The following is a 27,428-nucleotide window of genomic DNA, read 5'->3' on the forward strand; positions in this document are numbered from 1 at the left end:
GTACTTTGAACGGCTTTGCCAGGCGCACTTGGCTCTCTCGAAACACTAAAGACATCATACGACGAGGATGGGATTCGAACCCACGCGTGCAGAGCACAATGGATTAGCAGTCCATCGCCTTAACCACTCGGCCACCTCGTCACTCGCCTGCAAGTCTGCCCGAAGCTGGGCTGTGGTGTGTATCTGCAGCTTTTTTAAGGATGATGTTGTTAAAGTTGGCAGCAAGGTACTTTGAACGGCTTTTCCAGGCGCACTTGGCTCTCTCGAAACACTAAAGACATCAATCGACGAGGATGGGATTCGAACCCACGCGTGCAGAGCACAATGGATTAGCAGTCCATCGCCTTAACCACTCGGCCACCTCGTCACTCGCCTGCAAGTCTGCCCGAAGCTGGGCTGTGGTGTGTTTCTGCAGCTATTTTAAGGATGATGTTGTTAAAGTTGTCAGCAAGGTACTTTGAACGGCTTTGCAGGTCAGTTGACGGTAACCCTTCGACTGACCTGCAAGGAGCATTGGGTTCTATGGGTTAGGAGACTCACAACTGTGTTGATAGAGGGAGATGTGCTTATGTTTATTTTCTGTGCTGCTTCTGCTTTGTTGGAAAGAACCTAGAGAGAACGCCTGTGTCGAGAAAAAGGCAGCATAGCTTGCATTGGACCTCTCTCAGAATATGTTTGCAGTGTCCTTGCACTCTTCATTATCCTACCCAACCTCGTAGGGGGCTCGTCGAATCGATCCCGAACTCAAACATATTCTTGGAGATTGAGCTTTATAACTCCGCCCCTTTGCTACCAGGATACCCATAATTCTTTCCCCCCAAAATTACGAAAGCAGCACACTTTTTGTTCTTTGAGTGAAGAGAGGACAAGGAATAAACCTTTTTGTGCACATCACTCGCCTGTTTCGTAGACACACCATGCAGCCGTCAGTGCCAAAAAGCTTATTACATGGCAGTTTAAAGCTTGATACCACCCTGTCGTTACATGTCCAGATAAAAGCACGGGAGACGTCGCTACCTTCGCCAGGCATTCTTTCGCAGAGGCAATATCGTAGTCTATGAGGCTCATCCGAGACGTGATCTTTGCTGGTTGAAAACTTTACCCAATACCCCGCTGGGATGACTTGAAATACAGTCAGCCTTGGCAATTTCTGTCAGCTTCTTATGAGGCTTCGTGACTTGTTGAAAAAAAAGAATTGTGTTTTGGCTCCCTGAACGTGCTGCTTTCGCTGTGGTGGCGAAAGCATGAGCTTGAATAAGGCTGGTGTAGCCAGGATTAGGACCTCCCTTAGAATGTGTTTTTGTATTTCTAATGGTCATATCCATGCACCAGGGGGCTTCTTGTATTGACCCTGTCCTCAACAATGTTTTAAGAAATTAACATGAGCATTTTCTGCAGCTATAATTATATTATATTAAAGCTGCAGTAGGGAGTTTTGAGAAAACGTTGACTTAGCCTGAAAATTTGAACAAGCACAACTTACAGGTCCCACCCCCTTGCTCTCTGCTGCGCTACAGCCCTCCCTCCACAGCAGGCTAGTAAACAGGGCCACTGATAACAGCGGATAAAAAGTTATATGGCACATTTACTAATAGGGACTAAACGTCAATAATATGCTTTACATTGACTATGGCCTGCCCATACTTTGACTACAAACTTGGTCCTCAAATCATTATGTATTTTGCAATGGCCTACATGTAACTTTATCGTTGCACTCTTTCTATAAGTTATAAATAGCTAGTAAGATAACGGTAACTAACGTTAGAGTATGTAAGTAATTATTCTAGCGATATATAATGCTAGATAAGGTGTGCTAGTACATTATTTCAGCAACATGACAAGCCAGTGAATTAGCAGGTTTTAATTGTTGCTTAGCAGAGTGCGTGACATTTTATCTACATGTTATGCGGCTAGAGTTTTGACACCGAGTCAATGGGCTCTGTGTAATTCTTTCTTTTTCGCTTGTTTATCGTCATCAGTCTTTTTCCTTTTACCTCTTTGTTTTATGAGCAGGTGTCACTCGAGAATTGGCAGTTTAGGTTGTTTCTCCGTCATAAGCACAGCTGCAGCACGCCGGAAATCTTGAGTTTGAACGACGGTACGCGCTCGCGCTGTGCAAGAGAGGGGTGTGATCAGCGCGTACACGAGCGTGATTGACACTTCTAAGACATTCCGGTTGTTTCTGACCGGGAGCGTGTATTTCTTGCAAATGGCAATAGGACCACTAGGAGGAGCCAGAGGAGCGTGATTTTTACACAGATTATCTGTCTCATATTCTACTGTCAGGACATAATGACAGTTTTAGCAAATACATTTTTTCAAAAGTTACCTACAGCAGCTTTAAGGATGATGTCGTTAAAGTTGGCAGCAAGGTACTTTGAACGGCTTTGCCAGGCGCACTTGGCTCTCTCGAAACACTAAAGACATCATACGACGAGGATGGGATTCAAACCCACGCGTGCAGAGCACAATGGATTAGCAGTCCATCGCCTTAACCACTCGGCCACCTCGTCACTCGCCTGCACGTTTGCCCGAAGCTGGGCTGTGGTGTGTTTCTGCAGCTATTTTAAGGATGATGTCGTCAAAGTTGGCAGCAAGGTACTTTGAACGGCTTTTCCAGGCGCACTTGGCTCTCTCGAAACACTAAAGACATCAATCGACGAGGATGGGATTCGAACCCACGCGTGCAGAGCACAATGGATTAGCAGTCCATCGCCTTAACCACTCGGCCACCTCGTCTGCCCGAAGCTGGGCTGTGGTGTGTTTCTGCAGCTATTTTAAGGATGATGTTGTTAAAGTTGGCAGCAAATTTCATTGAACGGCTTTGCCAGTCGCACTTGGCTCTCTCGAAACACTAAAGACATCAAACGACGAGGATGGGATTCGAACCCACGCGTGCAGAGCACAATGGATTAGCAGTCCATCGCCTTAACCACTCGGCCACCTCGTCACTCGCCTGCAAGTCTGCCCGAAGCTGGGCTGTGGTGTGTTTCTGCAGCTATTTTAAGGATGATGTTGTTAAAGTTGGCAGCAAGGTACTTTGAACGGCTTTTCCAGGCGCACTTGGCTCTCTCGAAACACATCAATCGATGAGGATGGGATTCGAACCCACGCGTGCAGAGCACAATGGATTAGCAGTCCATCACCTTAACCACTCGGCCACCTCGTCACTCGCCGGCACGTCTGCCCGAAGCTGGGCTGTGGTGTGTTTCTGCAGCTATTTTAAGGATGATGTTGTTAAAGTTGGCAGCAAAGTTCATTGAACGGCTTTGCCAGTCGCACTTGGCTCTCTCGAAACACTAAAGACATCAAACGACGAGGATGGGATTCGAACCCACGCGTGCAGAGCACAATGGATTAGCAGTCCATCGCCTTAACCACTCGGCCACCTCGTCACTCGCCTGCAAGTCTGCCCGAAGCTGGGCTGTGGTGTGTTTCTGCAGCTATTTTAAGGATGATGTTGTTAAAGTTGGCAGCAAGGTACTTTGAACGGCTTTTCCAGGCGCACTTGGCTCTCTCGAAACACTAAAGACATCAATCGACGAGGATGGTATTCAAACTCACGCGTGCAGAGCACAATGGATAAGCAGTCCATCGCCTTAACCACTCGGCCACCTCGTCACTCGCCTGCAAGTCTGCCCGAAGCTGGGCTGTGGTGTGTTTCTGCAGCTATTTTAAGGATGATGTTGTTAAAGTTGTCAGCAAGGTACTTTGAACGGCTTTGCAGGTCAGTTGACGGTAACCCTTCGACTGACCTGCAAGGAGCATTGGGTTCTATGGGTTAGGAGACTCACAACTGTGTTGATAGAGGGAGATGTGCTTATGTTTATTTTCTGTGCTGCTTCTGCTTTGTTGGAAAGAACCTAGAGAGAACGCCTGTGTCGAGAAAAAGGCAGCATAGCTTGCATTGGACCTCTCTCAGAATATGTTTGCAGTGTCCTTGCACTCTTCATTATCCTACCCAACCTCGTAGGGGGCTCGTCGAATCGATCCCGAACTCAAACATATTCTTGGAGATTGAGCGTTATAACTCCGCCCCTTTGCTACCAGGATACCCATAATTCTTTCCCCCCAAAATTACGAAAGCAGCACACTTTTTGTTCTTTGAGTGAAGAGAGAACAATGAATAAACCTTTTTGTGCACATCACTCGCCTGTTTCGTAGACACACCATGCAGCCGTCAGTGCCAAAAAGCTTATTACATGGCAGTTTAAAGCTTGATACCACCCTGTCGTTACATGTCCAGATAAAAGCACGGGAGACGTCGCTACCTTCGCCAGGCATTCTTTCGCAGAGGCAATATCGTAGTCTATGAGGCTCATCCGAGACGTGATCTTTGCTGGTTGAAAACTTTACCCAATACCCTGCTGGGATGACTTGAAATACAGTCAGCCTTGGCAATTTTTGTCAGCTTCTTATGAAGCTTCGTGACTTGCTGAAAAACAAGAATTGTGTTTTGGCTCCCTGAACGTGCTGCTTTCGCTGTGGTGGCGAAAGCATGAGCTTGAATAAGGCTGGTGTAGCCAGGATTAGGACCTCCCTTAGAATGTGTTTTTGTATTTCTAATGGTCATATCCATGCACCAGGGGGCTTCTTGTATTGACCCTGTCCTCAACAATGTTTTAAGAAATTAACATGAGCATTTTCTGCAGCTATAATTATATTATATTAAAGCTGCAGTAGGGAGTTTGAGAAAACGTTGACTTAGCCTGAAAATTTGAACAAGCACAACTTACAGGTCCCACCCCCTTGCTCTCTGCTGCGCTACAGCCCTCCCTCCACAGCAGGCTAGTAAACAGGGGCTCTGTGTAATTCTTTCTTTTTCGCTTGTTTATCGTCATCAGTCTTTTTCCTTTTACCTCTTTGTTTTATGAGCAGGTGTCACTCGAGAATTGGCAGTTTAGGTTGTTTCTCCGTCATAAGCACAGCTGCAGCACGCCGGAAATCTTGAGTTTGAACGACGGTACGCGCTCGCGCTGTGCAAGAGAGGGGTGTGATCAGCGCGTACACGAGCGTGATTGACACTTCTTAGACATTCCGGTTGTTTCTGACCGGGAGCGTGTATTTCTTGCAAATGGCAATAGGACCACTAGGAGGAGCCAGAGGAGCGTGATTTTTACACAGATTATCTGTCTCATATTCTACTGTCAGGACATAATGACAGTTTTAGCAAATACATTTTTTCAAAAGTTACCTACAGCAGCTTTAAGGATGATGTCGTTAAAGTTGGCAGCAAGGTACTTTGAACGGCTTTGCCAGGCGCACTTGGCTCTCTCGAAACACTAAAGACATCATACGACGAGGATGGGATTCGAACCCACGCGTGCAGAGCACAATGGATTAGCAGTCCATCGCCTTAACCACTCGGCCACCTCGTCACTCGCCTGCAAGTCTGCCCGAAGCTGGGCTGTGGTGTGTTTCTGCAGCTATTTTAAGGATGATGTTGTTAAAGTTGTCAGCAAGGTACTTTGAACGGCTTTTCCAGGCGCACTTGGCTCTCTCGAAACACTAAAGACATCAATCGACGAGGATGGGATTCGAACCCACGCGTGCAGAGCACAATGGATTAGCAGTCCATCGCCTTAACCACTCGGCCACCTCGTCACTCGCCTGCAAGTCTGCCCGAAGCTGGGCTGTGGTGTGTTTCTGCAGCTATTTTAAGGATGATGTTGTTAAAGTTGTCAGCAAGGTACTTTGAACGGCTTTGCAGGTCAGTTGACGGTAACCCTTCGACTGACCTGCAAGGAGCATTGGGTTCTATGGGTTAGGAGACTCACAACTGTGTTGATAGAGGGAGATGTGCTTATGTTTATTTTCTGTGCTGCTTCTGCTTTGTTGGAAAGAACCTAGAGAGAACGCCTGTGTCGAGAAAAAGGCAGCATAGCTTGCATTGGACCTCTCTCAGAATATGTTTGCAGTGTCCTTGCACTCTTCATTATCCTACCCAACCTCGTAGGGGGCTCGTCGAATCGATCCCGAACTCAAACATATTCTTGGAGATTGAGCGTTATAACTCCGCCCCTTTGCTACCAGGATACCCATAATTCTTTCCCCCCAAAATTACGAAAGCAGCACACTTTTTGTTCTTTGAGTGAAGAGAGAACAATGAATAAACCTTTTTGTGCACATCACTCGCCTGTTTCGTAGACACACCATGCAGCCGTCAGTGCCAAAAAGCTTATTACATGGCAGTTTAAAGCTTGATACCACCCTGTCGTTACATGTCCAGATAAAAGCACCGGAGACGTCGCTACCTTCGCCAGGCATTCTTTCGCAGAGGCAATATCGTAGTCTATGAGGCTCATCCGAGACGTGATCTTTGCTGGTTGAAAACTTTACCCAATACCCTGCTGGGATGACTTGAAATACAGTCAGCCTTGGCAATTTTTGTCAGCTTCTTATGAGGCTTCGTGACTTGTTGAAAAAAAAGAATTGTGTTTTGGCTCCCTGAACGTGCTGCTTTCGCTGTGGTGGCGAAAGCATGAGCTTGAATAAGGCTGGTGTAGCCAGGATTAGGACCTCCCTTAGAATGTGTTTTTGTATTTCTAATGGTCATATCCATGCACCAGGGGGCTTCTTGTATTGACCCTGTCCTCAACAATGTTTTAAGAAATTAACATGAGCATTTTCTGCAGCTATAATTATATTATATTAAAGCTGCAGTAGGGAGTTTTGAGAAAACGTTGACTTAGCCTGAAAATTTGAACAAGCACAACTTACAGGTCCCACCCCCTTGCTCTCTGCTGCGCTACAGCCCTCCCTCCACAGCAGGCTAGTAAACAGGGCCACTGATAACAGCGGATAAAAAGTTATATGGCACATTTACTAATAGGGACTAAACGTCAATAATATGCTTTACATTGACTATGGCCTGCCCATACTTTGACTACAAACTTGGTCCTCAAATCATTATGTATTTTGCAATGGCCTACATGTAACTTTATCGTTGCACTCTTTCTATAAGTTATAAATAGCTAGTAAGATAACGGTAACTAACGTTAGAGTATGTAAGTAATTATTCTAGCGATATATAATGCTAGATAAGGTGTGCTAGTACATTATTTCAGCAACATGACAAGCCAGTGAATTAGCAGGTTTTAATTGTTGCTTAGCAGAGTGCGTGACATTTTATCTACATGTTATGCGGCTAGAGTTTTGACACCGAGTCAATGGGCTCTGTGTAATTCTTTCTTTTTCGCTTGTTTATCGTCATCAGTCTTTTTCCTTTTACCTCTTTGTTTTATGAGCAGGTGTCACTCGAGAATTGGCAGTTTAGGTTGTTTCTCCGTCATAAGCACAGCTGCAGCACGCCGGAAATCTTGAGTTTGAACGACGGTACGCGCTCGCGCTGTGCAAGAGAGGGGTATGATCAGCGCGTACACGAGCGTGATTGACACTTCTAAGACATTCCGGTTGTTTCTGACCGGGAGCGTGTATTTCTTGCAAATGGCAATAGGACCACTAGGAGGAGCCAGAGGAGCGTGATTTTTACACAGATTATCTGTCTCATATTCTACTGTCAGGACATAATGACAGTTTTAGCAAATACATTTTTTCAAAAGTTACCTACAGCAGCTTTAAGGATGATGTCGTTAAAGTTGGCAGCAAGGTACTTTGAACGGCTTTGCCAGGCGCACTTGGCTCTCTCGAAACACTAAAGACATCATACGACGAGGATGGGATTCGAACCCACGCGTGCAGAGCACAATGGATTAGCAGTCCATCGCCTTAACCACTCGGCCACCTCGTCACTCGCCTGCACGTTTGCCCGAAGCTGGGCTGTGGTGTGTTTCTGCAGCTATTTTAAGGATGATGTCGTCAAAGTTGGCAGCAAGGTACTTTGAACGGCTTTTCCAGGCGCACTTGGCTCTCTCGAAACACTAAAGACATCAATCGATGAGGATGGGATTCGAACCCACGCGTGCAGAGCACAATGGATTAGCAGTCCATCGCCTTAACCACTCGGCCACCTCGTCACTCGCCGGCACGTCTGCCCGAAGCTGGGCTGTGGTGTGTTTCTGCAGCTATTTTAAGGATGATGTTGTTAAAGTTGGCAGCAAAGTTCATTGAACGGCTTTGCCAGTCGCACTTGGCTCTCTCGAAACACTAAAGACATCAAACGACGAGGATGGGATTCGAACCCACGCGTGCAGAGCACAATGGATTAGCAGTCCATCGCCTTAACCACTCGGCCACCTCGTCACTCGCCTGCAAGTCTGCCCGAAGCTGGGCTGTGGTGTGTTTCTGCAGCTATTTTAAGGATGATGTTGTTAAAGTTGGCAGCAAGGTACTTTGAACGGCTTTTCCAGGCGCACTTGGCTCTCTCGAAACACTAAAGACATCAATCGACGAGGATGGGATTCGAACCCACGCGTGCAGAGCACAATGGATTAGCAGTCCATCGCCTTAACCACTCGGCCACCTCGTCACTCGCCTGCAAGTCTGCCCGAAGCTGGGCTGTGGTGTGTTTCTGCAGCTATTTTAAGGATGATGTTGTTAAAGTTGTCAGCAAGGTACTTTGAACGGCTTTGCAGGTCAGTTGACGGTAACCCTTCGACTGACCTGCAAGGAGCATTGGGTTCTATGGGTTAGGAGACTCACAACTGTGTTGATAGAGGGAGATGTGCTTATGTTTATTTTCTGTGCTGCTTCTGCTTTGTTGGAAAGAACCTAGAGAGAACGCCTGTGTCGAGAAAAAGGCAGCATAGCTTGCATTGGACCTCTCTCAGAATATGTTTGCAGTGTCCTTGCACTCTTCATTATCCTACCCAACCTCGTAGGGGGCTCGTCGAATCGATCCCGAACTCAAACATATTCTTGGAGATTGAGCGTTATAACTCCGCCCCTTTGCTACCAGGATACCCATAATTCTTTCCCCCCAAAATTACGAAAGCAGCACACTTTTTGTTCTTTGAGTGAAGAGAGAACAAGGAATAAACCTTTTTGTGCACATCACTCGCCTGTTTCGTAGACACACCATGCAGCCGTCAGTGCCAAAAAGCTTATTACATGGCAGTTTAAAGCTTGATACCACCCTGTCGTTACATGTCCAGATAAAAGCACGGGAGACGTCGCTACCTTCGCCAGGCATTCTTTCGCAGAGGCAATATCGTAGTCTATGAGGCTCATCCGAGACGTGATCTTTGCTGGTTGAAAACTTTACCCAATACCCCGCTGGGATGACTTGAAATACAGTCAGCCTTGGCAATTTTTGTCAGCTTCTTATGAGGCTTCGTGACTTGTTGAAAAAAAAGAATTGTGTTTTGGCTCCCTGAACGTGCTGCTTTCGCTGTGGTGGCGAAAGCATGAGCTTGAATAAGGCTGGTGTAGCCAGGATTAGGACCTCCCTTAGAATGTGTTTTTGTATTTCTAATGGTCATATCCATGCACCAGGGGGCTTCTTGTATTGACCCTGTCCTCAACAATGTTTTAAGAAATTAACATGAGCATTTTCTGCAGCTATAATTATATTATATTAAAGCTGCAGTAGGGAGTTTTGAGAAAACGTTGACTTAGCCTGAAAATTTGAACAAGCACAACTTACAGGTCCCACCCCCTTGCTCTCTGCTGCGCTACAGCCCTCCCTCCACAGCAGGCTAGTAAACAGGGCCACTGATAACAGCGGATAAAAAGTTATATGGCACATTTACTAATAGGGACTAAACGTCAATAATATGCTTTACATTGACTATGGCCTGCCCATACTTTGACTACAAACTTGGTCCTCAAATCATTATGTATTTTGCAATGGCCTACATGTAACTTTATCGTTGCACTCTTTCTATAAGTTATAAATAGCTAGTAAGATAACGGTAACTAACGTTAGAGTATGTAAGTAATTATTCTAGCGATATATAATGCTAGATAAGGTGTGCTAGTACATTATTTCAGCAACATGACAAGCCATTGAATTAGCAGGTTTTAATTGTTGCTTAGCAGAGTGCGTGACATTTTATCTACATGTTATGCGGCTAGAGTTTTGACACCGAGTCAATGGGCTCTGTGTAATTCTTTCTTTTTCGCTTGTTTATCGTCATCAGTCTTTTTCCTTTTACCTCTTTGTTTTATGAGCAGGTGTCACTCGAGAATTGGCAGTTTAGGTTGTTTCTCCGTCATAAGCACAGCTGCAGCACGCCGGAAATCTTGAGTTTGAACGACGATACGCGCTCGCGCTGTGCAAGAGAGGGGTGTGATCAGCGCGTACACGAGCGTGATTGACACTTCTAAGACATTCCGGTTGTTTCTGACCGGGAGCGTGTATTTCTTGCAAATGGCAATAGGACCACTAGGAGGAGCCAAAGGAGCGTGATTTTTACACAGATTATCTGTCTCATATTCTACTGTCAGGACATAATGACAGTTTTAGCAAATACATTTTTTCAAAAGTTACCTACAGCAGCTTTAAGGATGATGTCGTTAAAGTTGGCAGCAAGGTACTTTGAACGGCTTTGCCAGGCGCACTTGGCTCTCTCGAAACACTAAAGACATCATACGACGAGGATGGGATTCGAACCCACGCGTGCAGAGCACAATGGATTAGCAGTCCATCGCCTTAACCACTCGGCCACCTCGTCACTCGCCTGCACGTCTGCCCGAAGCTGGGCTGTGTTGTGTTTCTGCAGCTATTTTAAGGATGATGTCGTCAAAGTTGGCAGCAAGGTACTTCGAACGGCTTTGCCAGGCGCACTTGGCTCTCTCGAAACACTAAAGACATCAAACGACGAGGATGGGATTCAAACCCACGCGTGCAGAGCACAATGGATTAGCAGTCCATCGCCTTAACCACTCGGCCACCTCGTCACTCGCCTACAGGTCTGCCCGAAGCTGGGCTGTGGTGTGTTTCTGCAGCTATTTTAAGGATGATGTTGTTAAAGTTGTCAGCAAGGTACTTTGAACGGCTTTGCAGGTCAGTTGAAGGTAACCCTTCGACTGACCTGCAAGGAGCATTGGGTTCTATGGGTTAGGAGACTCACAACTGTGTTGATAGAGGGAGATGTGCTTATGTTTCTTTTCTGTGCTGCTTCTGCTTTGTTTGAAAGAACCTAGAGAGAACGCCTGTGTCGAGAAAAAGGCAGCATAATGGATTAGTAGTCCATCGCCTTAACCACTCGGCCACCTCGTCACTCGCCGGCACGTCTGCCCGAAGCTGGGCTGTGGTGTGTTTCTGCAGCTATTTTAAGGATGATGTTGTTAAAGTTGGCAGCAAAGTTAATTGAACGGCTTTGCCAGGCGCACTTGGCTCTCTCGAAACACTAAAGACATCATACGACGAGGATGGGATTCGAACCCACGCGTGCAGAGTACAATGGATTAGCAGTCCATCGCCTTAACCACTCGGCCACCTCGTCACTCGCCGGCACGTCTGCCCGAAGCTGGGCTGTGGTGTGTTTCTGCAGCTATTTTAAGGATGATGTTGTTAAAGTTGGTAGCAAGGTACTTTGAACGGCTTTTCCAGGCGCACTTGGCTCTCTCGAAACACTAAAGACATCAATCGACGAGGATGGGATTCGAACCCACGCGTGCAGAGCACAATGGATTAGCAGTCCATCGCCTTAACGACTCGGCCACCTCGTCACTCGCCTGCAAGTCTGCCCGAAGCTGGGCTGTGGTGTGTTTCTGCAGCTATTTTAAGGATGATGTTGTTAAAGTTGTCAGCAAGGTACTTTGAACGGCTTTGCAGGTCAGTTGACGGTAACCCTTCGACTGACCTGCAAGGAGCATTGGGTTCTATGGGTTAGGAGACTCACAACTGTGTTGATAGAGGGAGATGTGCTTATGTTTATTTTCTGTGCTGCTTCTGCTTTGTTGGAAAGAACCTAGAGAGTACGCCTGTGTCGAGAAAAAGGCAGCATAGCTTGCATTGGACCTCTCTCAGAATATGTTTGCAGTGTCCTTGCACTCTTCATTATCCTACCCAACCTCGTAGGGGGCTCGTCGAATCGATCCCCAACTCAAACATATTCTTGGAGATTGAGCGTTATAACTCCGCCCCTTTGCTACCAGGATACCCATAATTCTTTCCCCCCAAAATTACGAAAGCAGCACACTTTTTGTTCTTTGAGTGAAGAGAGAACAATGAATAAACCTTTTTGTGCACATCACTCGCCTGTTTCGTAGACACACCATGCAGCCGTCAGTGCCAAAAAGCTTATTACATGGCAGTTTAAAGCTTGATACCACCCTGTCGTTACATGTCCAGATAAAAGCACCGGAGACGTCGCTACCTTCGCCAGGCATTCTTTCGCAGAGGCAATATCGTAGTCTATGAGGCTCATCCGAGACGTGATCTTTGCTGGTTGAAAACTTTACCCAATACCCCGCTGGGATGACTTGAAATACAGTCAGCCTTGGCAATTTTTGTCAGCTTCTTATGAGGCTTCGTGACTTGTTGAAAAAAAAGAATTGTGTTTTGGCTCCCTGAACGTGCTGCTTTCGCTGTGGTGGCGAAAGCATGAGCTTGAATAAGGCTGGTGTAGCCAGGATTAGGACCTCCCTTAGAATGTGTTTTTGTATTTCTAATGGTCATATCCATGCACCAGGGGGCTTCTTGTATTGACCCTGTCCTCAACAATGTTTTAAGAAATTAACATGAGCATTTTCTGCAGCTATAATTATATTATATTAAAGCTGCAGTAGGGAGTTTTGAGAAAACGTTGACTTAGCCTGAAAATTTGAACAAGCACAACTTACAGGTCCCACCCCCTTGCTCTCTGCTGCGCTACAGCCCTCCCTCCACAGCAGGCTAGTAAACAGGGCCACTGATAACAGCGGATAAAAAGTTATATGGCACATTTACTAATAGGGACTAAACGTCAATAATATGCTTTACATTGACTATGGCCTGCCCATACTTTGACTACAAACTTGGTCCTCAAATCATTATGTATTTTGCAATGGCCTACATGTAACTTTATCGTTGCACTCTTTCTATAAGTTATAAATAGCTAGTAAGATAACGGTAACTAACGTTAGAGTATGTAAGTAATTATTCTAGCGATATATAATGCTAGATAAGGTGTGCTAGTACATTATTTCAGCAACATGACAAGCCAGTGAATTAGCAGGTTTTAATTGTTGCTTAGCAGAGTGCGTGACATTTTATCTACATGTTATGCGGCTAGAGTTTTGACACCGAGTCAATGGGCTCTGTGTAATTCTTTCTTTTTCGCTTGTTTATCGTCATCAGTCTTTTTCCTTTTACCTCTTTGTTTTATGAGCAGGTGTCACTCGAGAATTGGCAGTTTAGGTTGTTTCTCCGTCATAAGTACAGCTGCAGCACGTCGGAAATCTTGAGTTTGAACGACGGTACGCGCTCGCGCTGTGCAAGAGAGGGGTGTGATCAGCGCGTACACGAGCGTGATTGACACTTCTAAGACATTCCGGTTGTTTCTGACCGGGAGCGTGTATTTCTTGCAAATGGCAATAGGACCACTAGGAGGAGCCAGAGGAGCGTGATTTTTACACAGATTATCTGTCTCATATTCTACTGTCAGGACATAATGACAGTTTTAGCAAATACATTTTTTCAAAAGTTACCTACAGCAGCTTTAAGGATGATGTCGTTAAAGTTGGCAGCAAGGTACTTTGAACGGCTTTGCCAGGCGCACTTGGCTCTCTCGAAACACTAAAGACATCATACGACGAGGATGGGATTCGAACCCACGCGTGCAGAGCACAATGGATTAGCAGTCCATCGCCTTAACCACTCGGCCACCTCGTCACTCGCCTGCAAGTCTGCCCGAAGCTGGGCTGTCGTGTGTTTCTGCAGCTATTTTAAGGATGATGTTGTTAAAGTTGTCAGCAAGGTACTTTGAACGGCTTTGCAGGTCAGTTGACGGTAACCCTTCGACTGACCTGCAAGGAGCATTGGGTTCTATGGGTTAGGAGACTCACAACTGTGTTGATAGAGGGAGATGTGCTTATGTTTATTTTCTGTGCTGCTTCTGCTTTGTTGGAAAGAACCTAGAGAGAACGCCTGTGTCGAGAAAAAGGCAGCATAGCTTGCATTGGACCTCTCTCAGAATATGTTTGCAGTGTCCTTGCACTCTTCATTATCCTACCCAACCTCGTAGGGGGCTCGTCGAATCGATCCCGAACTCAAACATATTCTTGGAGATTGAGCGTTATAACTCCGCCCCTTTGCTACCAGGATACCCATAATTCTTTCCCCCCAAAATTACGAAAGCAGCACACTTTTTGTTCTTTGAGTGAAGAGAGAACAATGAATAAACCTTTTTGTGCACATCACTCGCCTGTTTCGTAGACACACCATGCAGCCGTCAGTGCCAAAAAGCTTATTACATGGCAGTTTAAAGCTTGATACCACCCTGTCGTTACATGTCCAGATAAAAGCACCGGAGACGTCGCTACCTTCGCCAGGCATTCTTTCGCAGAGGCAATATCGTAGTCTATGAGGCTCATCCGAGACGTGATCTTTGCTGGTTGAAAACTTTACCCAATACCCCGCTGGGATGACTTGAAATACAGTCAGCCTTGGCAATTTTTGTCAGCTTCTTATGAGGCTTCGTGACTTGTTGAAAAAAAAGAATTGTGTTTTGGCTCCCTGAACGTGCTGCTTTCGCTGTGGTGGCGAAAGCATGAGCTTGAATAAGGCTGGTGTAGCCAGGATTAGGACCTCCCTTAGAATGTGTTTTTGTATTTCTAATGGTCATATCCATGCACCAGGGGGCTTCTTGTATTGACCCTGTCCTCAACAATGTTTTAAGAAATTAACATGAGCATTTTCTGCAGCTATAATTATATTATATTAAAGCTGCAGTAGGGAGTTTTGAGAAAACGTTGACTTAGCCTGAAAATTTGAACAAGCACAACTTACAGGTCCCACCCCCTTGCTCTCTGCTGCGCTACAGCCCTCCCTCCACAGCAGGCTAGTAAACAGGGCCACTGATAACAGCGGATAAAAAGTTATATGGCACATTTACTAATAGGGACTAAACGTCAATAATATGCTTTACATTGACTATGGCCTGCCCATACTTTGACTACAAACTTGGTCCTCAAATCATTATGTATTTTGCAATGGCCTACATGTAACTTTATCGTTGCACTCTTTCTATAAGTTATAAATAGCTAGTAAGATAACGGTAACTAACGTTAGAGTATGTAAGTAATTATTCTAGCGATATATAATGCTAGATAAGGTGTGCTAGTACATTATTTCAGCAACATGACAAGCCAGTGAATTAGCAGGTTTTAATTGTTGCTTAGCAGAGTGCGTGACATTTTATCTACATGTTATGCGGCTAGAGTTTTGACACCGAGTCAATGGGCTCTGTGTAATTCTTTCTTTTTCGCTTGTTTATCGTCATCAGTCTTTTTCCTTTTACCTCTTTGTTTTATGAGCAGGTGTCACTCGAGAATTGGCAGTTTAGGTTGTTTCTCCGTCATAAGTACAGCTGCAGCACGTCGGAAATCTTGAGTTTGAACGACGGTACGCGCTCGCGCTGTGCAAGAGAGGGGTGTGATCAGCGCGTACACGAGCGTGATTGACACTTCTAAGACATTCCGGTTGTTTCTGACCGGGAGCGTGTATTTCTTGCAAATGGCAATAGGACCACTAGGAGGAGCCAGAGGAGCGTGATTTTTACACAGATTATCTGTCTCATATTCTACTGTCAGGACATAATGACAGTTTTAGCAAATACATTTTTTCAAAAGTTACCTACAGCAGCTTTAAGGATGATGTCGTTAAAGTTGGCAGCAAGGTACTTTGAACGGCTTTGCCAGGCGCACTTGGCTCTCTCGAAACACTAAAGACATCATACGACGAGGATGGGATTCGAACCCACGCGTGCAGAGCACAATGGATTAGCAGTCCATCGCCTTAACCACTCGGCCACCTCGTCACTCGCCTGCAAGTCTGCCCGAAGCTGGGCTGTCGTGTGTTTCTGCAGCTATTTTAAGGATGATGTTGTTAAAGTTGTCAGCAAGGTACTTTGAACGGCTTTGCAGGTCAGTTGACGGTAACCCTTCGACTGACCTGCAAGGAGCATTGGGTTCTATGGGTTAGGAGACTCACAACTGTGTTGATAGAGGGAGATGTGCTTATGTTTATTTTCTGTGCTGCTTCTGCTTTGTTGGAAAGAACCTAGAGAGAACGCCTGTGTCGAGAAAAAGGCAGCATAGCTTGCATTGGACCTCTCTCAGAATATGTTTGCAGTGTCCTTGCACTCTTCATTATCCTACCCAACCTCGTAGGGGGCTCGTCGAATCGATCCCGAACTCAAACATATTCTTGGAGATTGAGCGTTATAACTCCGCCCCTTTGCTACCAGGATACCCATAATTCTTTCCCCCCAAAATTACGAAAGCAGCACACTTTTTGTTCTTTGAGTGAAGAGAGAACAATGAATAAACCTTTTTGTGCACATCACTCGCCTGTTTCGTAGACACACCATGCAGCCGTCAGTGCCAAAAAGCTTATTACATGGCAGTTTAAAGCTTGATACCACCCTGTCGTTACATGTCCAGATAAAAGCACCGGAGACGTCGCTACCTTCGCCAGGCATTCTTTCGCAGAGGCAATATCGTAGTCTATGAGGCTCATCCGAGACGTGATCTTTGCTGGTTGAAAACTTTACCCAATACCCCGCTGGGATGACTTGAAATACAGTCAGCCTTGGCAATTTTTGTCAGCTTCTTATGAGGCTTCGTGACTTGTTGAAAAAAAAGAATTGTGTTTTGGCTCCCTGAACGTGCTGCTTTCGCTGTGGTGGCGAAAGCATGAGCTTGAATAAGGCTGGTGTAGCCAGGATTAGGACCTCCCTTAGAATGTGTTTTTGTATTTCTAATGGTCATATCCATGCACCAGGGGGCTTCTTGTATTGACCCTGTCCTCAACAATGTTTTAAGAAATTAACATGAGCATTTTCTGCAGCTATAATTATATTATATTAAAGCTGCAGTAGGGAGTTTTGAGAAAACGTTGACTTAGCCTGAAAATTTGAACAAGCACAACTTACAGGTCCCACCCCCTTGCTCTCTGCTGCGCTACAGCCCTCCCTCCACAGCAGGCTAGTAAACAGGGCCACTGATAACAGCGGATAAAAAGTTATATGGCACATTTACTAATAGGGACTAAACGTCAATAATATGCTTTACATTGACTATGGCCTGCCCATACTTTGACTACAAACTTGGTCCTCAAATCATTATGTATTTTGCAATGGCCTACATGTAACTTTATCGTTGCACTCTTTCTATAAGTTATAAATAGCTAGTAAGATAACGGTAACTAACGTTAGAGTATGTAAGTAATTATTCTAGCGATATATAATGCTAGATAAGGTGTGCTAGTACATTATTTCAGCAACATGACAAGCCAGTGAATTAGCAGGTTTTAATTGTTGCTTAGCAGAGTGCGTGACATTTTATCTACATGTTATGCGGCTAGAGTTTTGACACCGAGTCAATGGGCTCTGTGTAATTCTTTCTTTTTCGCTTGTTTATCGTCATCAGTCTTTTTCCTTTTACCTCTTTGTTTTATGAGCAGGTGTCACTCGAGAATTGGCAGTTTAGGTTGTTTCTCCGTCATAAGCACAGCTGCAGCACGTCGGAAATCTTGAGTTTGAACGACGGTACGCGCTCGCGCTGTGCAAGAGAGGGGTGTGATCAGCGCGTACACGAGCGTGATTGACACTTCTAAGACATTCCGGTTGTTTCTGACCGGGAGCGTGTATTTCTTGCAAATGGCAATAGGACCACTAGGAGGAGCCAGAGGAGCGTGATTTTTACACAGATTATCTGTCTCATATTCTACTGTCAGGACATAATGACAGTTTTAGCAAATACATTTTTTCAAAAGTTACCTACAGCAGCTTTAAGGATGATGTCGTTAAAGTTGGCAGCAAGGTACTTTGAACGGCTTTGCCAGGCGCACTTGGCTCTCTCGAAACACTAAAGACATCATACGACGAGGATGGGATTCGAACCCACGCGTGCAGAGCACAATGGATTAGCAGTCCATCGCCTTAACCACTCGGCCACCTCGTCACTCGCCTGCACGTCTGCCCGAAGCTGGGCTGTGGTGTGTTTCTGCAGCTATTTTAAGGATGATGTCGTCAAAGTTGGCAGCAAGGTACTTTGAACGGCTTTTCCAGGCGCACTTGGCTCTCTCGAAACACTAAAGACATCAAACGACGAGGATGGGATTCGAACCCACGCGTGCAGAGCACAATGGATTAGCAGTCCATCGCCTTAACCACTCGGCCACCTCGTCACTCGCCTGCAAGTCTGCCCGAAGCTGGGCTGTGGTGTGTTTCTGCAGCTATTTTAAGGATGATGTTGTTAAAGTTGGCAGCAAGGTACTTTGAACGGCTTTTCCAGGCGCACTTGGCTCTCTCGAAACACTAAAGACATCAATCGACGAGGATGGTATTCGAACTCACGCGTGCAGAGCACAATGGATAAGCAGTCCATCGCCTTAACCACTCGGCCACCTCGTCACTCGCCTGCAAGTCTGCCCGAAGCTGGGCTGTGGTGTGTTTCTGCAGCTATTTTAAGGATGATGTTGTTAAAGTTGTCAGCAAGGTACTTTGAACGGCTTTGCAGGTCAGTTGACGGTAACCCTTCGACTGACCTGCAAGGAGCATTGGGTTCTATGGGTTAGGAGACTCACAACTGTGTTGATAGAGGGAGATGTGCTTATGTTTATTTTCTGTGCTGCTTCTGCTTTGTTGGAAAGAACCTAGAGAGAACGCCTGTGTCGAGAAAAAGGCAGCATAGCTTGCATTGGACCTCTCTCAGAATATGTTTGCAGTGTCCTTGCACTCTTCATTATCCTACCCAACCTCGTAGGGGGCTCGTCGAATCGATCCCGAACTCAAACATATTCTTGGAGATTGAGCGTTATAACTCCGCCCCTTTGCTACCAGGATACCCATAATTCTTTCCCCCCAAAATTACGAAAGCAGCACACTTTTTGTTCTTTGAGTGAAGAGAGAACAATGAATAAACCTTTTTGTGCACATCACTCGCCTGTTTCGTAGACACACCATGCAGCCGTCAGTGCCAAAAAGCTTATTACATGGCAGTTTAAAGCTTGATACCACCCTGTCGTTACATGTCCAGATAAAAGCACGGGAGACGTCGCTACTTTCGCCAGGCATTCTTTCGCAGAGGCAATATCGTAGTCTATGAGGCTCATCCGAGACGTGATCTTTGCTGGTTGAAAACTTTACCCAATACCCCGCTGGGATGACTTGAAATACAGTCAGCCTTGGCAATTTTTGTCAGCTTCTTATGAGGCTTCGTGACTTGTTGAAAAAAAAGAATTGTGTTTTGGCTCCCTGAACGTGCTGCTTTCGCTGTGGTGGCGAAAGCATGAGCTTGAATAAGGCTGGTGTAGCCAGGATTAGGACCTCCCTTAGAATGTGTTTTTGTATTTCTAATGGTCATATCCATGCACCAGGGGGCTTCTTGTATTGACCCTGTCCTCAACAATGTTTTAAGAAATTAACATGAGCATTTTCTGCAGCTATAATTATATTATATTAAAGCTGCAGTAGGGAGTTTTGAGAAAACGTTGACTTAGCCTGAAAATTTGAACAAGCACAACTTACAGGTCCCACCCCCTTGCTCTCTGCTGCGCTACAGCCCTCCCTCCACAGCAGGCTAGTAAACAGGGCCACTGATAACAGCGGATAAAAAGTTATATGGCACATTTACTAATAGGGACTAAACGTCAATAATATGCTTTACATTGACTATGGCCTGCCCATACTTTGACTACAAACTTGGTCCTCAAATCATTATGTATTTTGCAATGGCCTACATGTAACTTTATCGTTGCACTCTTTCTATAAGTTATAAATAGCTAGTAAGATAACGGTAACTAACGTTAGAGTATGTAAGTAATTATTCTAGCGATATATAATGCTAGATAAGGTGTGCTAGTACATTATTTCAGCAACATGACAAGCCAGTGAATTAGCAGGTTTTAATTGTTGCTTAGCAGAGTGCGTGACATTTTATCTACATGTTATGCGGCTAGAGTTTTGACACCGAGTCAATGGGCTCTGTGTAATTCTTTCTTTTTCGCTTGTTTATCGTCATCAGTCTTTTTCCTTTTACCTCTTTGTTTTATGAGCAGGTGTCACTCGAGAATTGGCAGTTTAGGTTGTTTCTCCGTCATAAGTACAGCTGCAGCACGTCGGAAATCTTGAGTTTGAACGACGGTACGCGCTCGCGCTGTGCAAGAGAGGGGTGTGATCAGCGCGTACACGAGCGTGATTGACACTTCTAAGACATTCCGGTTGTTTCTGACCGGGAGCGTGTATTTCTTGCAAATGGCAATAGGACCACTAGGAGGAGCCAGAGGAGCGTGATTTTTACACAGATTATCTGTCTCATATTCTACTGTCAGGACATAATGACAGTTTTAGCAAATAAATTTTTTCAAAAGTTACCTACAGCAGCTTTAAGGATGATGTCGTTAAAGTTGGCAGCAAGGTACTTTGAACGGCTTTGCCAGGCGCACTTGGCTCTCTCGAAACACTAAAGACATCATACGACGAGGATGGGATTCGAACCCACGCGTGCAGAGCACAATGGATTAGCAGTCCATCGCCTTAACCACTCGGCCACCTCGTCACTCGCCTGCACGTCTGCCCGAAGCTGGGCTGTGGTGTGTTTCTGCAGCTATTTTAAGGATGATGTCGTCAAAGTTGGCAGCAAGGTACTTTGAACGGCTTTTCCAGGCGCACTTGGCTCTCTCGAAACACTAAAGACATCAATCGACGAGGATGGTATTCGAACTCACGCGTGCAGAGCACAATGGATAAGCAGTCCATCGCCTTAACCACTCGGCCACCTCGTCACTCGCCTGCAAGTCTGCCCGAAGCTGGGCAGTGGTGTGTTTCTGCAGCTATTTTAGGGATGATGTTGTTAAAGTTGTCAGCAACGTACTTTGAACGGCTTTGCAGGTCAGTTGACGGTAACCCTTCGACTGACCTGCAAGGAGCATTGGGTTCTATGGGTTAGGAGACTCACAACTGTGTTGATAGAGGGAGATGTGCTTATGTTTATTTTCTGTGCTGCTTCTGCTTTGTTGGAAAGAACCTAGAGAGAACGCCTGTGTCGAGAAAAAGGCAGCATAGCTTGCATTGGACCTCTCTCAGAATATGTTTGCAGTGTCCTTGCACTCTTCATTATCCTACCCAACCTCGTAGGGGGCTCGTCGAATCGATCCCCAACTCAAACATATTCTTGGAGATTGAGCGTTATAACTCCGCCCCTTTGCTACCAGGATACCCATAATTCTTTCCCCCCAAAATTACGAAAGCAGCACACTTTTTGTTCTTTGAGTGAAGAGAGAACAATGAATAAACCTTTTTGTGCACATCACTCGCCTGTTTCGTAGACACACCATGCAGCCGTCAGTGCCAAAAAGCTTATTACATGGCAGTTTAAAGCTTGATACCACCCTGTCGTTACATGTCCAGATAAAAGCACGGGAGACGTCGCTACCTTCGCCAGGCATTCTTTCGCAGAGGCAATATCGTAGTCTATGAGGCTAATCCGAGACGTGATCTTTGCTGGTTGAAAACTTTACCCAATACCCCGCTGGGATGACTTGAAATACAGTCAGCCTTGGCAATTTTTGTCAGCTTCTTATGAGGCTTCGTGACTTGTTGAAAAAAAAGAATTGTGTTTTGGCTCCCTGAACGTGCTGCTTTCGCTGTGGTGGCGAAAGCATGAGCTTGAATAAGGCTGGTGTAGCCAGGATTTGGACCTCCCTTAGAATGTGTTTTTGTATTTCTAATGGTCATATCCATGCACCAGGGGGCTTCTTGTATTGACCCTGTCCTCAACAATGTTTTAAGAAATTAACATGAGCATTTTCTGCAGCTATAATTATATTATATTAAAGCTGCAGTAGGGAGTTTTGAGAAAACGTTGACTTAGCCTGAAAATTTGAACAAGCACAACTTACAGGTCCCACCCCCTTGCTCTCTGCTGCGCTACAGCCCTCCCTCCACAGCAGGCTAGTAAACAGGGCCACTGATAACAGCGGATAAAAAGTTATATGGCACATTTACTAATAGGGACTAAACGTCAATAATATGCTTTACATTGACTATGGCCTGCCCATACTTTGACTACAAACTTGGTCCTCAAATCATTATGTATTTTGCAATGGCCTACATGTAACTTTATCGTTGCACTCTTTCTATAAGTTATAAATAGCTAGTAAGATAACGGTAACTAACGTTAGAGTATGTAAGTAATTATTCTAGCGATATATAATGCTAGATAAGGTGTGCTAGTACATTATTTCAGCAACATGACAAGCCAGTGAATTAGCAGGTTTTAATTGTTGCTTAGCAGAGTGCGTGACATTTTATCTACATGTTATGCGGCTAGAGTTTTGACACCGAGTCAATGGGCTCTGTGTAATTCTTTCTTTTTCGCTTGTTTATCGTCATCAGTCTTTTTCCTTTTACCTCTTTGTTTTATGAGCAGGTGTCACTCGAGAATTGGCAGTTTAGGTTGTTTCTCCGTCATAAGCACAGCTGCAGCACGTCAGAAATCTTGAGTTTGAACGACGGTACGCGCTCGCGCTGTGCAAGAGAGGGGTGTGATCAGCGCGTACACGAGCGTGATTGACACTTCTAAGACATTCCGGTTGTTTCTGACCGGGAGCGTGTATTTCTTGCAAATGGCAATAGGACCACTAGGAGGAGCCAGAGGAGCGTGATTTTTACACAGATTATCTGTCTCATATTCTACTGTCAGGACATAATGACAGTTTTAGCAAATACATTTTTTCAAAAGTTACCTACAGCAGCTTTAAGGATGATGTCGTTAAAGTTGGCAGCAAGGTACTTTGAACGGCTTTGCCAGGCGCACTTGGCTCTCTCGAAACACTAAAGACATCATACGACGAGGATGGGATTCGAACCCACGCGTGCAGAGCACAATGGATTAGCAGTCCATCGCCTTAACCACTCGGCCACCTCGTCACTCGCCTGCACGTCTGCCCGAAGCTGGGCTGTGGTGTGTTTCTGCAGCTATTTTAAGGATGATGTCGTCAAAGTTGGCAGCAAGGTACTTTGAACGGCTTTTCCAGGCGCACTTGGCTCTCTCGAAACACTAAAGACATCAATCGACGAGGATGGGATTCGAACCCACGCGTGCAGAGCACAATGGATTAGCAGTCCATCACCTTAACCACTCGGCCACCTTATCACTCGCCGGCACGTCTGCCCGAAGCTGGGCTGTGGTGTGTTTCTGCAGCTATTTTAAGGATGATGTTGTTAAAGTTGGCAGCAAAGTTCATTGAACGGCTTTGCCAGTCGCACTTGGCTCTCTCGAAACACTAAAGACATCAAACGACGAGGATGGGATTCGAACCCACGCGTGCAGAGCACAATGGATTAGCAGTCCATCGCCTTAACCACTCGGCCACCTCGTCACTCGCCTGCAAGTCTGCCCGAAGCTGGGCTGTGGTGTGTTTCTGCAGCTATTTTAAGGATGATGTTGTTAAAGTTGGCAGCAAGGTACTTTGAACGGCTTTTCCAGGCGCACTTGGCTCTCTCGAAACACTAAAGACATCAATCGACGAGGATGGTATTCGAACTCACGCGTGCAGAGCACAATGGATAAGCAGTCCATCGCCTTAACCACTCGGCCACCTCGTCACTCGCCTGCAAGTCTGCCCGAAGCTGGGCTGTGGTGTGTTTCTGCAGCTATTTTAAGGATGATGTTGTTAAAGTTGTCAGCAAGGTACTTTGAACGGCTTTGCAGGTCAGTTGACGGTAACCCTTCGACTGACCTGCAAGGAGCATTGGGTTCTATGGGTTAGGAGACTCACAACTGTGTTGATAGAGGGAGATGTGCTTATGTTTATTTTCTGTGCTGCTTCTGCTTTGTTGGAAAGAACCTAGAGAGAACGCCTGTGTCGAGAAAAAGGCAGCATAGCTTGCATTGGACCTCTCTCAGAATATGTTTGCAGTGTCCTTGCACTCTTCATTATCCTACCCAACCTCGTAGGGGGCTCGTCGAATCGATCCCGAACTCAAACATATTCTTGGAGATTGAGCGTTATAACTCCGCCCCTTTGCTACCAGGATACCCATAATTCTTTCCCCCCAAAATTACGAAAGCAGCACACTTTTTGTTCTTTGAGTGAAGAGAGAACAATGAATAAACCTTTTTGTGCACATCACTCGCCTGTTTCGTAGACACACCATGCAGCCGTCAGTGCCAAAAAGCTTATTTCATGGCAGTTTAAAGCTTGATACCACCCTGTCGTTACATGTCCAGATAAAAGCACGGGAGACGTCGCTACCTTCGCCAGGCATTCTTTCGCAGAGGCAATATCGTAGTCTATGAGGCTCATCCGAGACGTGATCTTTGCTGGTTGAAAACTTTACCCAATACCCTGCTGGGATGACTTGAAATACAGTCAGCCTTGGCAATTTTTGTCAGCTTCTTATGAGGCTTCGTGACTTGTTGAAAAAAAAGAATTGTGTTTTGGCTCCCTGAACGTGCTGCTTTCGCTGTGGTGGCGAAAGCATGAGCTTGAATAAGGCTGGTGTAGCCAGGATTAGGACCTCCCTTAGAATGTGTTTTTGTATTTCTAATGGTCATATCCATGCACCAGGGGGCTTCTTGTATTGACCCTGTCCTCAACAATGTTTTAAGAAATTAACATGAGCATTTTCTGCAGCTATAATTATATTATATTAAAGCTGCAGTAGGGAGTTTTGAGAAAACGTTGACTTAGCCTGAAAATTTGAACAAGCACAACTTACAGGTCCCACCCCCTTGCTCTCTGCTGCGCTACAGCCCTCCCTCCACAGCAGGCTAGTAAACAGGGCCACTGATAACAGCGGATAAAAAGTTATATGGCACATTTACTAATAGGGACTAAACGTCAATAATATGCTTTACATTGACTATGGCCTGCCCATACTTTGACTACAAACTTGGTCCTCATATCATTATGTATTTTGCAATGGCCTACATGTAACTTTATCGTTGCACTCTTTCTATAAGTTATAAATAGCTAGTAAGATAACGGTAACTAACGTTAGAGTATGTAAGTAATTATTCTAGCGATATATAATGCTAGATAAGGTGTGCTACTACATTATTTCAGCAACATGACAAGCCAGTGAATTAGCAGGTTTTAATTGTTGCTTAGCAGAGTGCGTGACATTTTATCTACATGTTATGCGGCTAGAGTTTTGACACCGAGTCAATGGGCTCTGTGTAATTCTTTCTTTTTCGCTTGTTTATCGTCATCAGTCTTTTTCCTTTTACCTCTTTGTTTTATGAGCAGGTGTCACTCGAGAATTGGCAGTTTAGGTTGTTTCTCCGTCATAAGCACAGCTGCAGCACGCCGGAAATCTTAAGTTTGAACGACGGTACGCGCTCGCGCTGTGCAAGAGAGGGGTGTGATCAGCGCGTACACGAGCGTGATTGACACTTCTAAGACATTCCGGTTGTTTCTGACCGGGAGCGTGTATTTCTTGCAAATGGCAATAGGACCACTAGGAGGAGCCAGAGGAGCGTGATTTTTACACAGATTATCTGTCTCATATTCTACTGTCAGGACATAATGACAGTTTTAGCAAATACATTTTTTCAAAAGTTACCTACAGCATCTTTAAGGATGATGTCGTTAAAGTTGGCAGCAAGGTACTTTGAACGGCTTTGCCAGGCGCACTTGGCTCTCTCGAAACACTAAAGACATCAGACGACGAGGATGGGATTCGAACCCACGCGTGCAGAGCACAATGGATTAGCAGTCCATCGCCTTAACCACTCGGCCACCTCGTCACTCGCCTGCACGTTTGCCCGAAGCTGGGCTGTGGTGTGTTTCTGCAGCTATTTTAAGGATGATGTCATCAAAGTTGGCAGCAAGGTACTTTGAACGGCTTTTCCAGGCGCACTTGGCTCTCTCGAAACACTAAAGACATCAATCGACGAGGATGGGATTCGAACCCACGCGTGCAGAGCACAATGGATTAGCAGTCCATCGCCTTAACTACTCGGCCACCTCGTCACTCGCCGGCACGTCTGCCCGAAGCTGGGCTGTGGTGTGTTTCTGCAGCTATTTTAAGGATGATGTTGTTAATGTTGGCAGCAAAGTTCATTGAACGGCTTTGCCAGTCGCACTTGGCTCTCTCGAAACACTAAAGACATCAAACGACGAGGATGGGATTCGAACCCACGCGTGCAGAGCACAATGGATTAGCAGTCCATCGCCTTAACCACTCGGCCACCTCGTCACTCGCCTGCACGCCTGCCCGAAGCTGGGCTGTGGTGTGTTTCTGCAGCTATTTTAAGGATGATGTCGTCAAAGTTGGCAGCAAGGTACTTTGAACGGCTTTACCAGGCGCACTTGGCTCTCTCGAAACACTAAAGACATCAATCGACGAGGATGGGATTCGAACCCACGCGTGCAGAGCACAATGGATTAGCAGTCCATCGCCTTAACCACTCGGCCACCTCGTCACTCGCCGGCACGTCTGCCCGAAGCTGGGCTGTGGTGTGTTTCTGCAGCTATTTTAAGGATGATGTTGTTAAAGTTGGCAGCAAAGTTCATTGAACGGCTTTGCCAGTCGCACTTGGCTCTCTCGAAACACTAAAGACATCAAACGACGAGGATGGGATTCGAACCCACGCGTGCAGAGCACAATGGATTAGCAGTCCATCGCCTTAACCACTCGGCCACCTCGTCACTCGCCTGCAAGTCTGCCCGAAGCTGGGCTGTGGTGTGTTTCTGCAGCTATTTTAAGGATGATGTTGTTAAAGTTGGCAGCAAGGTACTTTGAACAGCTTTTCCAGGCGCACTTGGCTCTCTCGAAACACTAAAGACATCAATCGACGAGGATGGGATTCGAACCCACGCGTGCAGAGCACAATGGATTAGCAGTCCATCGCCTTAACCACTCGGCCACCTCGTCACTCGCCTGCAAGTCTGCCCGAAGCTGGGCTGTGGTGTGTTTCTGCAGCTATTTTAAGGATGATGTTGTTAAAGTTGGCAGCAAGGTACTTTGAACGGCTTTGCAGGTCAGTTGACGGTAACCCTTCGACTGACCTGCAAGGAGCATTGGGTTCTATGGGTTAGGAGACTCACAACTGTGTTGATAGAGGGAGATGTGCTTATGTTTATTTTCTGTGCTGCTTCTGCTTTGTTGGAAAGAACCTAGAGAGAACGCCTGTGTCGAGAAAAAGGCAGCATAGCTTGCATTGGACCTCTCTCAGAATATGTTTGCAGTGTCCTTGCACTCTTCATTATCCTACCCAACCTCGTAGGGGGCTCGTCGAATCGATCCCGAACTCAAACATATTCTTGGAGATTGAGCGTTATAACTCCGCCCCTTTGCTACCAGGATACCCATAATTCTTTCCCCCCAAAATTACGAAAGCAGCACACTTTTTGTTCTTTGAGTGAA

General features: G+C 45.7%; 33 non-coding genes across 33 annotated transcripts; 10 read left to right on the forward strand and 23 right to left on the reverse strand.

Annotated features, from left to right (window-relative positions):
• Positions 1-59: 59 nt before the first annotated feature.
• trnas-gcu (transfer RNA serine (anticodon GCU)) lies at positions 60-141 on the reverse strand. Its single transcript has one exon. It is a non-coding gene; the product is annotated as a tRNA-Ser (tRNA).
• A 144-nt stretch (positions 142-285) lies between these two features.
• trnas-gcu (transfer RNA serine (anticodon GCU)) lies at positions 286-367 on the reverse strand. Its single transcript has one exon. It is a non-coding gene; the product is annotated as a tRNA-Ser (tRNA).
• A 661-nt stretch (positions 368-1,028) lies between these two features.
• LOC130102176 (U4 spliceosomal RNA) lies at positions 1,029-1,169 on the forward strand. Its single transcript, XR_008809146.1, has one exon. It is a non-coding gene; the product is annotated as a U4 spliceosomal RNA (small nuclear RNA).
• Positions 1,170-2,657: 1,488 nt separating this feature from the next.
• Positions 2,658-2,739, reverse strand: trnas-gcu (transfer RNA serine (anticodon GCU)). Its single transcript has one exon. It is a non-coding gene; the product is annotated as a tRNA-Ser (tRNA).
• A 129-nt stretch (positions 2,740-2,868) lies between these two features.
• On the reverse strand, positions 2,869-2,950 carry trnas-gcu (transfer RNA serine (anticodon GCU)). The gene has a single exon. It is a non-coding gene; the product is annotated as a tRNA-Ser (tRNA).
• Positions 2,951-3,313: 363 nt separating this feature from the next.
• Positions 3,314-3,395, reverse strand: trnas-gcu (transfer RNA serine (anticodon GCU)). The gene has a single exon. It is a non-coding gene; the product is annotated as a tRNA-Ser (tRNA).
• An 887-nt stretch (positions 3,396-4,282) lies between these two features.
• LOC130102110 (U4 spliceosomal RNA) lies at positions 4,283-4,423 on the forward strand. Its single transcript, XR_008809131.1, has one exon. It is a non-coding gene; the product is annotated as a U4 spliceosomal RNA (small nuclear RNA).
• Positions 4,424-5,296: 873 nt separating this feature from the next.
• On the reverse strand, positions 5,297-5,378 carry trnas-gcu (transfer RNA serine (anticodon GCU)). The gene has a single exon. It is a non-coding gene; the product is annotated as a tRNA-Ser (tRNA).
• Positions 5,379-5,522: 144 nt separating this feature from the next.
• trnas-gcu (transfer RNA serine (anticodon GCU)) lies at positions 5,523-5,604 on the reverse strand. Its single transcript has one exon. It is a non-coding gene; the product is annotated as a tRNA-Ser (tRNA).
• Positions 5,605-6,265: 661 nt separating this feature from the next.
• LOC130102245 (U4 spliceosomal RNA) lies at positions 6,266-6,406 on the forward strand. The gene has a single exon (XR_008809166.1). It is a non-coding gene; the product is annotated as a U4 spliceosomal RNA (small nuclear RNA).
• A 1,262-nt stretch (positions 6,407-7,668) lies between these two features.
• Positions 7,669-7,750, reverse strand: trnas-gcu (transfer RNA serine (anticodon GCU)). The gene has a single exon. It is a non-coding gene; the product is annotated as a tRNA-Ser (tRNA).
• A 370-nt stretch (positions 7,751-8,120) lies between these two features.
• Positions 8,121-8,202, reverse strand: trnas-gcu (transfer RNA serine (anticodon GCU)). The gene has a single exon. It is a non-coding gene; the product is annotated as a tRNA-Ser (tRNA).
• A 144-nt stretch (positions 8,203-8,346) lies between these two features.
• trnas-gcu (transfer RNA serine (anticodon GCU)) lies at positions 8,347-8,428 on the reverse strand. Its single transcript has one exon. It is a non-coding gene; the product is annotated as a tRNA-Ser (tRNA).
• A 661-nt stretch (positions 8,429-9,089) lies between these two features.
• LOC130101908 (U4 spliceosomal RNA) lies at positions 9,090-9,230 on the forward strand. The gene has a single exon (XR_008809070.1). It is a non-coding gene; the product is annotated as a U4 spliceosomal RNA (small nuclear RNA).
• Positions 9,231-10,492: 1,262 nt separating this feature from the next.
• On the reverse strand, positions 10,493-10,574 carry trnas-gcu (transfer RNA serine (anticodon GCU)). The gene has a single exon. It is a non-coding gene; the product is annotated as a tRNA-Ser (tRNA).
• Positions 10,575-12,235: 1,661 nt separating this feature from the next.
• LOC130101915 (U4 spliceosomal RNA) lies at positions 12,236-12,376 on the forward strand. The gene has a single exon (XR_008809071.1). It is a non-coding gene; the product is annotated as a U4 spliceosomal RNA (small nuclear RNA).
• Positions 12,377-13,638: 1,262 nt separating this feature from the next.
• Positions 13,639-13,720, reverse strand: trnas-gcu (transfer RNA serine (anticodon GCU)). The gene has a single exon. It is a non-coding gene; the product is annotated as a tRNA-Ser (tRNA).
• A 661-nt stretch (positions 13,721-14,381) lies between these two features.
• Positions 14,382-14,522, forward strand: LOC130101922 (U4 spliceosomal RNA). The gene has a single exon (XR_008809072.1). It is a non-coding gene; the product is annotated as a U4 spliceosomal RNA (small nuclear RNA).
• A 1,262-nt stretch (positions 14,523-15,784) lies between these two features.
• On the reverse strand, positions 15,785-15,866 carry trnas-gcu (transfer RNA serine (anticodon GCU)). The gene has a single exon. It is a non-coding gene; the product is annotated as a tRNA-Ser (tRNA).
• A 661-nt stretch (positions 15,867-16,527) lies between these two features.
• On the forward strand, positions 16,528-16,668 carry LOC130101929 (U4 spliceosomal RNA). The gene has a single exon (XR_008809073.1). It is a non-coding gene; the product is annotated as a U4 spliceosomal RNA (small nuclear RNA).
• Positions 16,669-17,930: 1,262 nt separating this feature from the next.
• trnas-gcu (transfer RNA serine (anticodon GCU)) lies at positions 17,931-18,012 on the reverse strand. The gene has a single exon. It is a non-coding gene; the product is annotated as a tRNA-Ser (tRNA).
• A 144-nt stretch (positions 18,013-18,156) lies between these two features.
• On the reverse strand, positions 18,157-18,238 carry trnas-gcu (transfer RNA serine (anticodon GCU)). The gene has a single exon. It is a non-coding gene; the product is annotated as a tRNA-Ser (tRNA).
• An 887-nt stretch (positions 18,239-19,125) lies between these two features.
• Positions 19,126-19,266, forward strand: LOC130101935 (U4 spliceosomal RNA). Its single transcript, XR_008809074.1, has one exon. It is a non-coding gene; the product is annotated as a U4 spliceosomal RNA (small nuclear RNA).
• A 1,262-nt stretch (positions 19,267-20,528) lies between these two features.
• trnas-gcu (transfer RNA serine (anticodon GCU)) lies at positions 20,529-20,610 on the reverse strand. The gene has a single exon. It is a non-coding gene; the product is annotated as a tRNA-Ser (tRNA).
• An 887-nt stretch (positions 20,611-21,497) lies between these two features.
• On the forward strand, positions 21,498-21,638 carry LOC130101793 (U4 spliceosomal RNA). Its single transcript, XR_008809043.1, has one exon. It is a non-coding gene; the product is annotated as a U4 spliceosomal RNA (small nuclear RNA).
• A 1,262-nt stretch (positions 21,639-22,900) lies between these two features.
• trnas-gcu (transfer RNA serine (anticodon GCU)) lies at positions 22,901-22,982 on the reverse strand. The gene has a single exon. It is a non-coding gene; the product is annotated as a tRNA-Ser (tRNA).
• Positions 22,983-23,352: 370 nt separating this feature from the next.
• On the reverse strand, positions 23,353-23,434 carry trnas-gcu (transfer RNA serine (anticodon GCU)). The gene has a single exon. It is a non-coding gene; the product is annotated as a tRNA-Ser (tRNA).
• Positions 23,435-24,321: 887 nt separating this feature from the next.
• Positions 24,322-24,462, forward strand: LOC130102248 (U4 spliceosomal RNA). The gene has a single exon (XR_008809167.1). It is a non-coding gene; the product is annotated as a U4 spliceosomal RNA (small nuclear RNA).
• A 1,262-nt stretch (positions 24,463-25,724) lies between these two features.
• trnas-gcu (transfer RNA serine (anticodon GCU)) lies at positions 25,725-25,806 on the reverse strand. The gene has a single exon. It is a non-coding gene; the product is annotated as a tRNA-Ser (tRNA).
• Positions 25,807-26,176: 370 nt separating this feature from the next.
• trnas-gcu (transfer RNA serine (anticodon GCU)) lies at positions 26,177-26,258 on the reverse strand. The gene has a single exon. It is a non-coding gene; the product is annotated as a tRNA-Ser (tRNA).
• A 144-nt stretch (positions 26,259-26,402) lies between these two features.
• On the reverse strand, positions 26,403-26,484 carry trnas-gcu (transfer RNA serine (anticodon GCU)). Its single transcript has one exon. It is a non-coding gene; the product is annotated as a tRNA-Ser (tRNA).
• Positions 26,485-26,628: 144 nt separating this feature from the next.
• trnas-gcu (transfer RNA serine (anticodon GCU)) lies at positions 26,629-26,710 on the reverse strand. The gene has a single exon. It is a non-coding gene; the product is annotated as a tRNA-Ser (tRNA).
• Positions 26,711-26,854: 144 nt separating this feature from the next.
• Positions 26,855-26,936, reverse strand: trnas-gcu (transfer RNA serine (anticodon GCU)). Its single transcript has one exon. It is a non-coding gene; the product is annotated as a tRNA-Ser (tRNA).
• Positions 26,937-27,428: the final 492 nt, after the last annotated feature.

This window comes from Rhinichthys klamathensis, unplaced genomic scaffold (assembly GCF_029890125.1).
Source record: "Rhinichthys klamathensis goyatoka isolate OS25496 unplaced genomic scaffold, OSU_Roscu_1.1 h1tg000011l_1, whole genome shotgun sequence".
Classification (NCBI taxonomy): domain Eukaryota; kingdom Metazoa; phylum Chordata; class Actinopteri; order Cypriniformes; family Leuciscidae; genus Rhinichthys; species Rhinichthys klamathensis.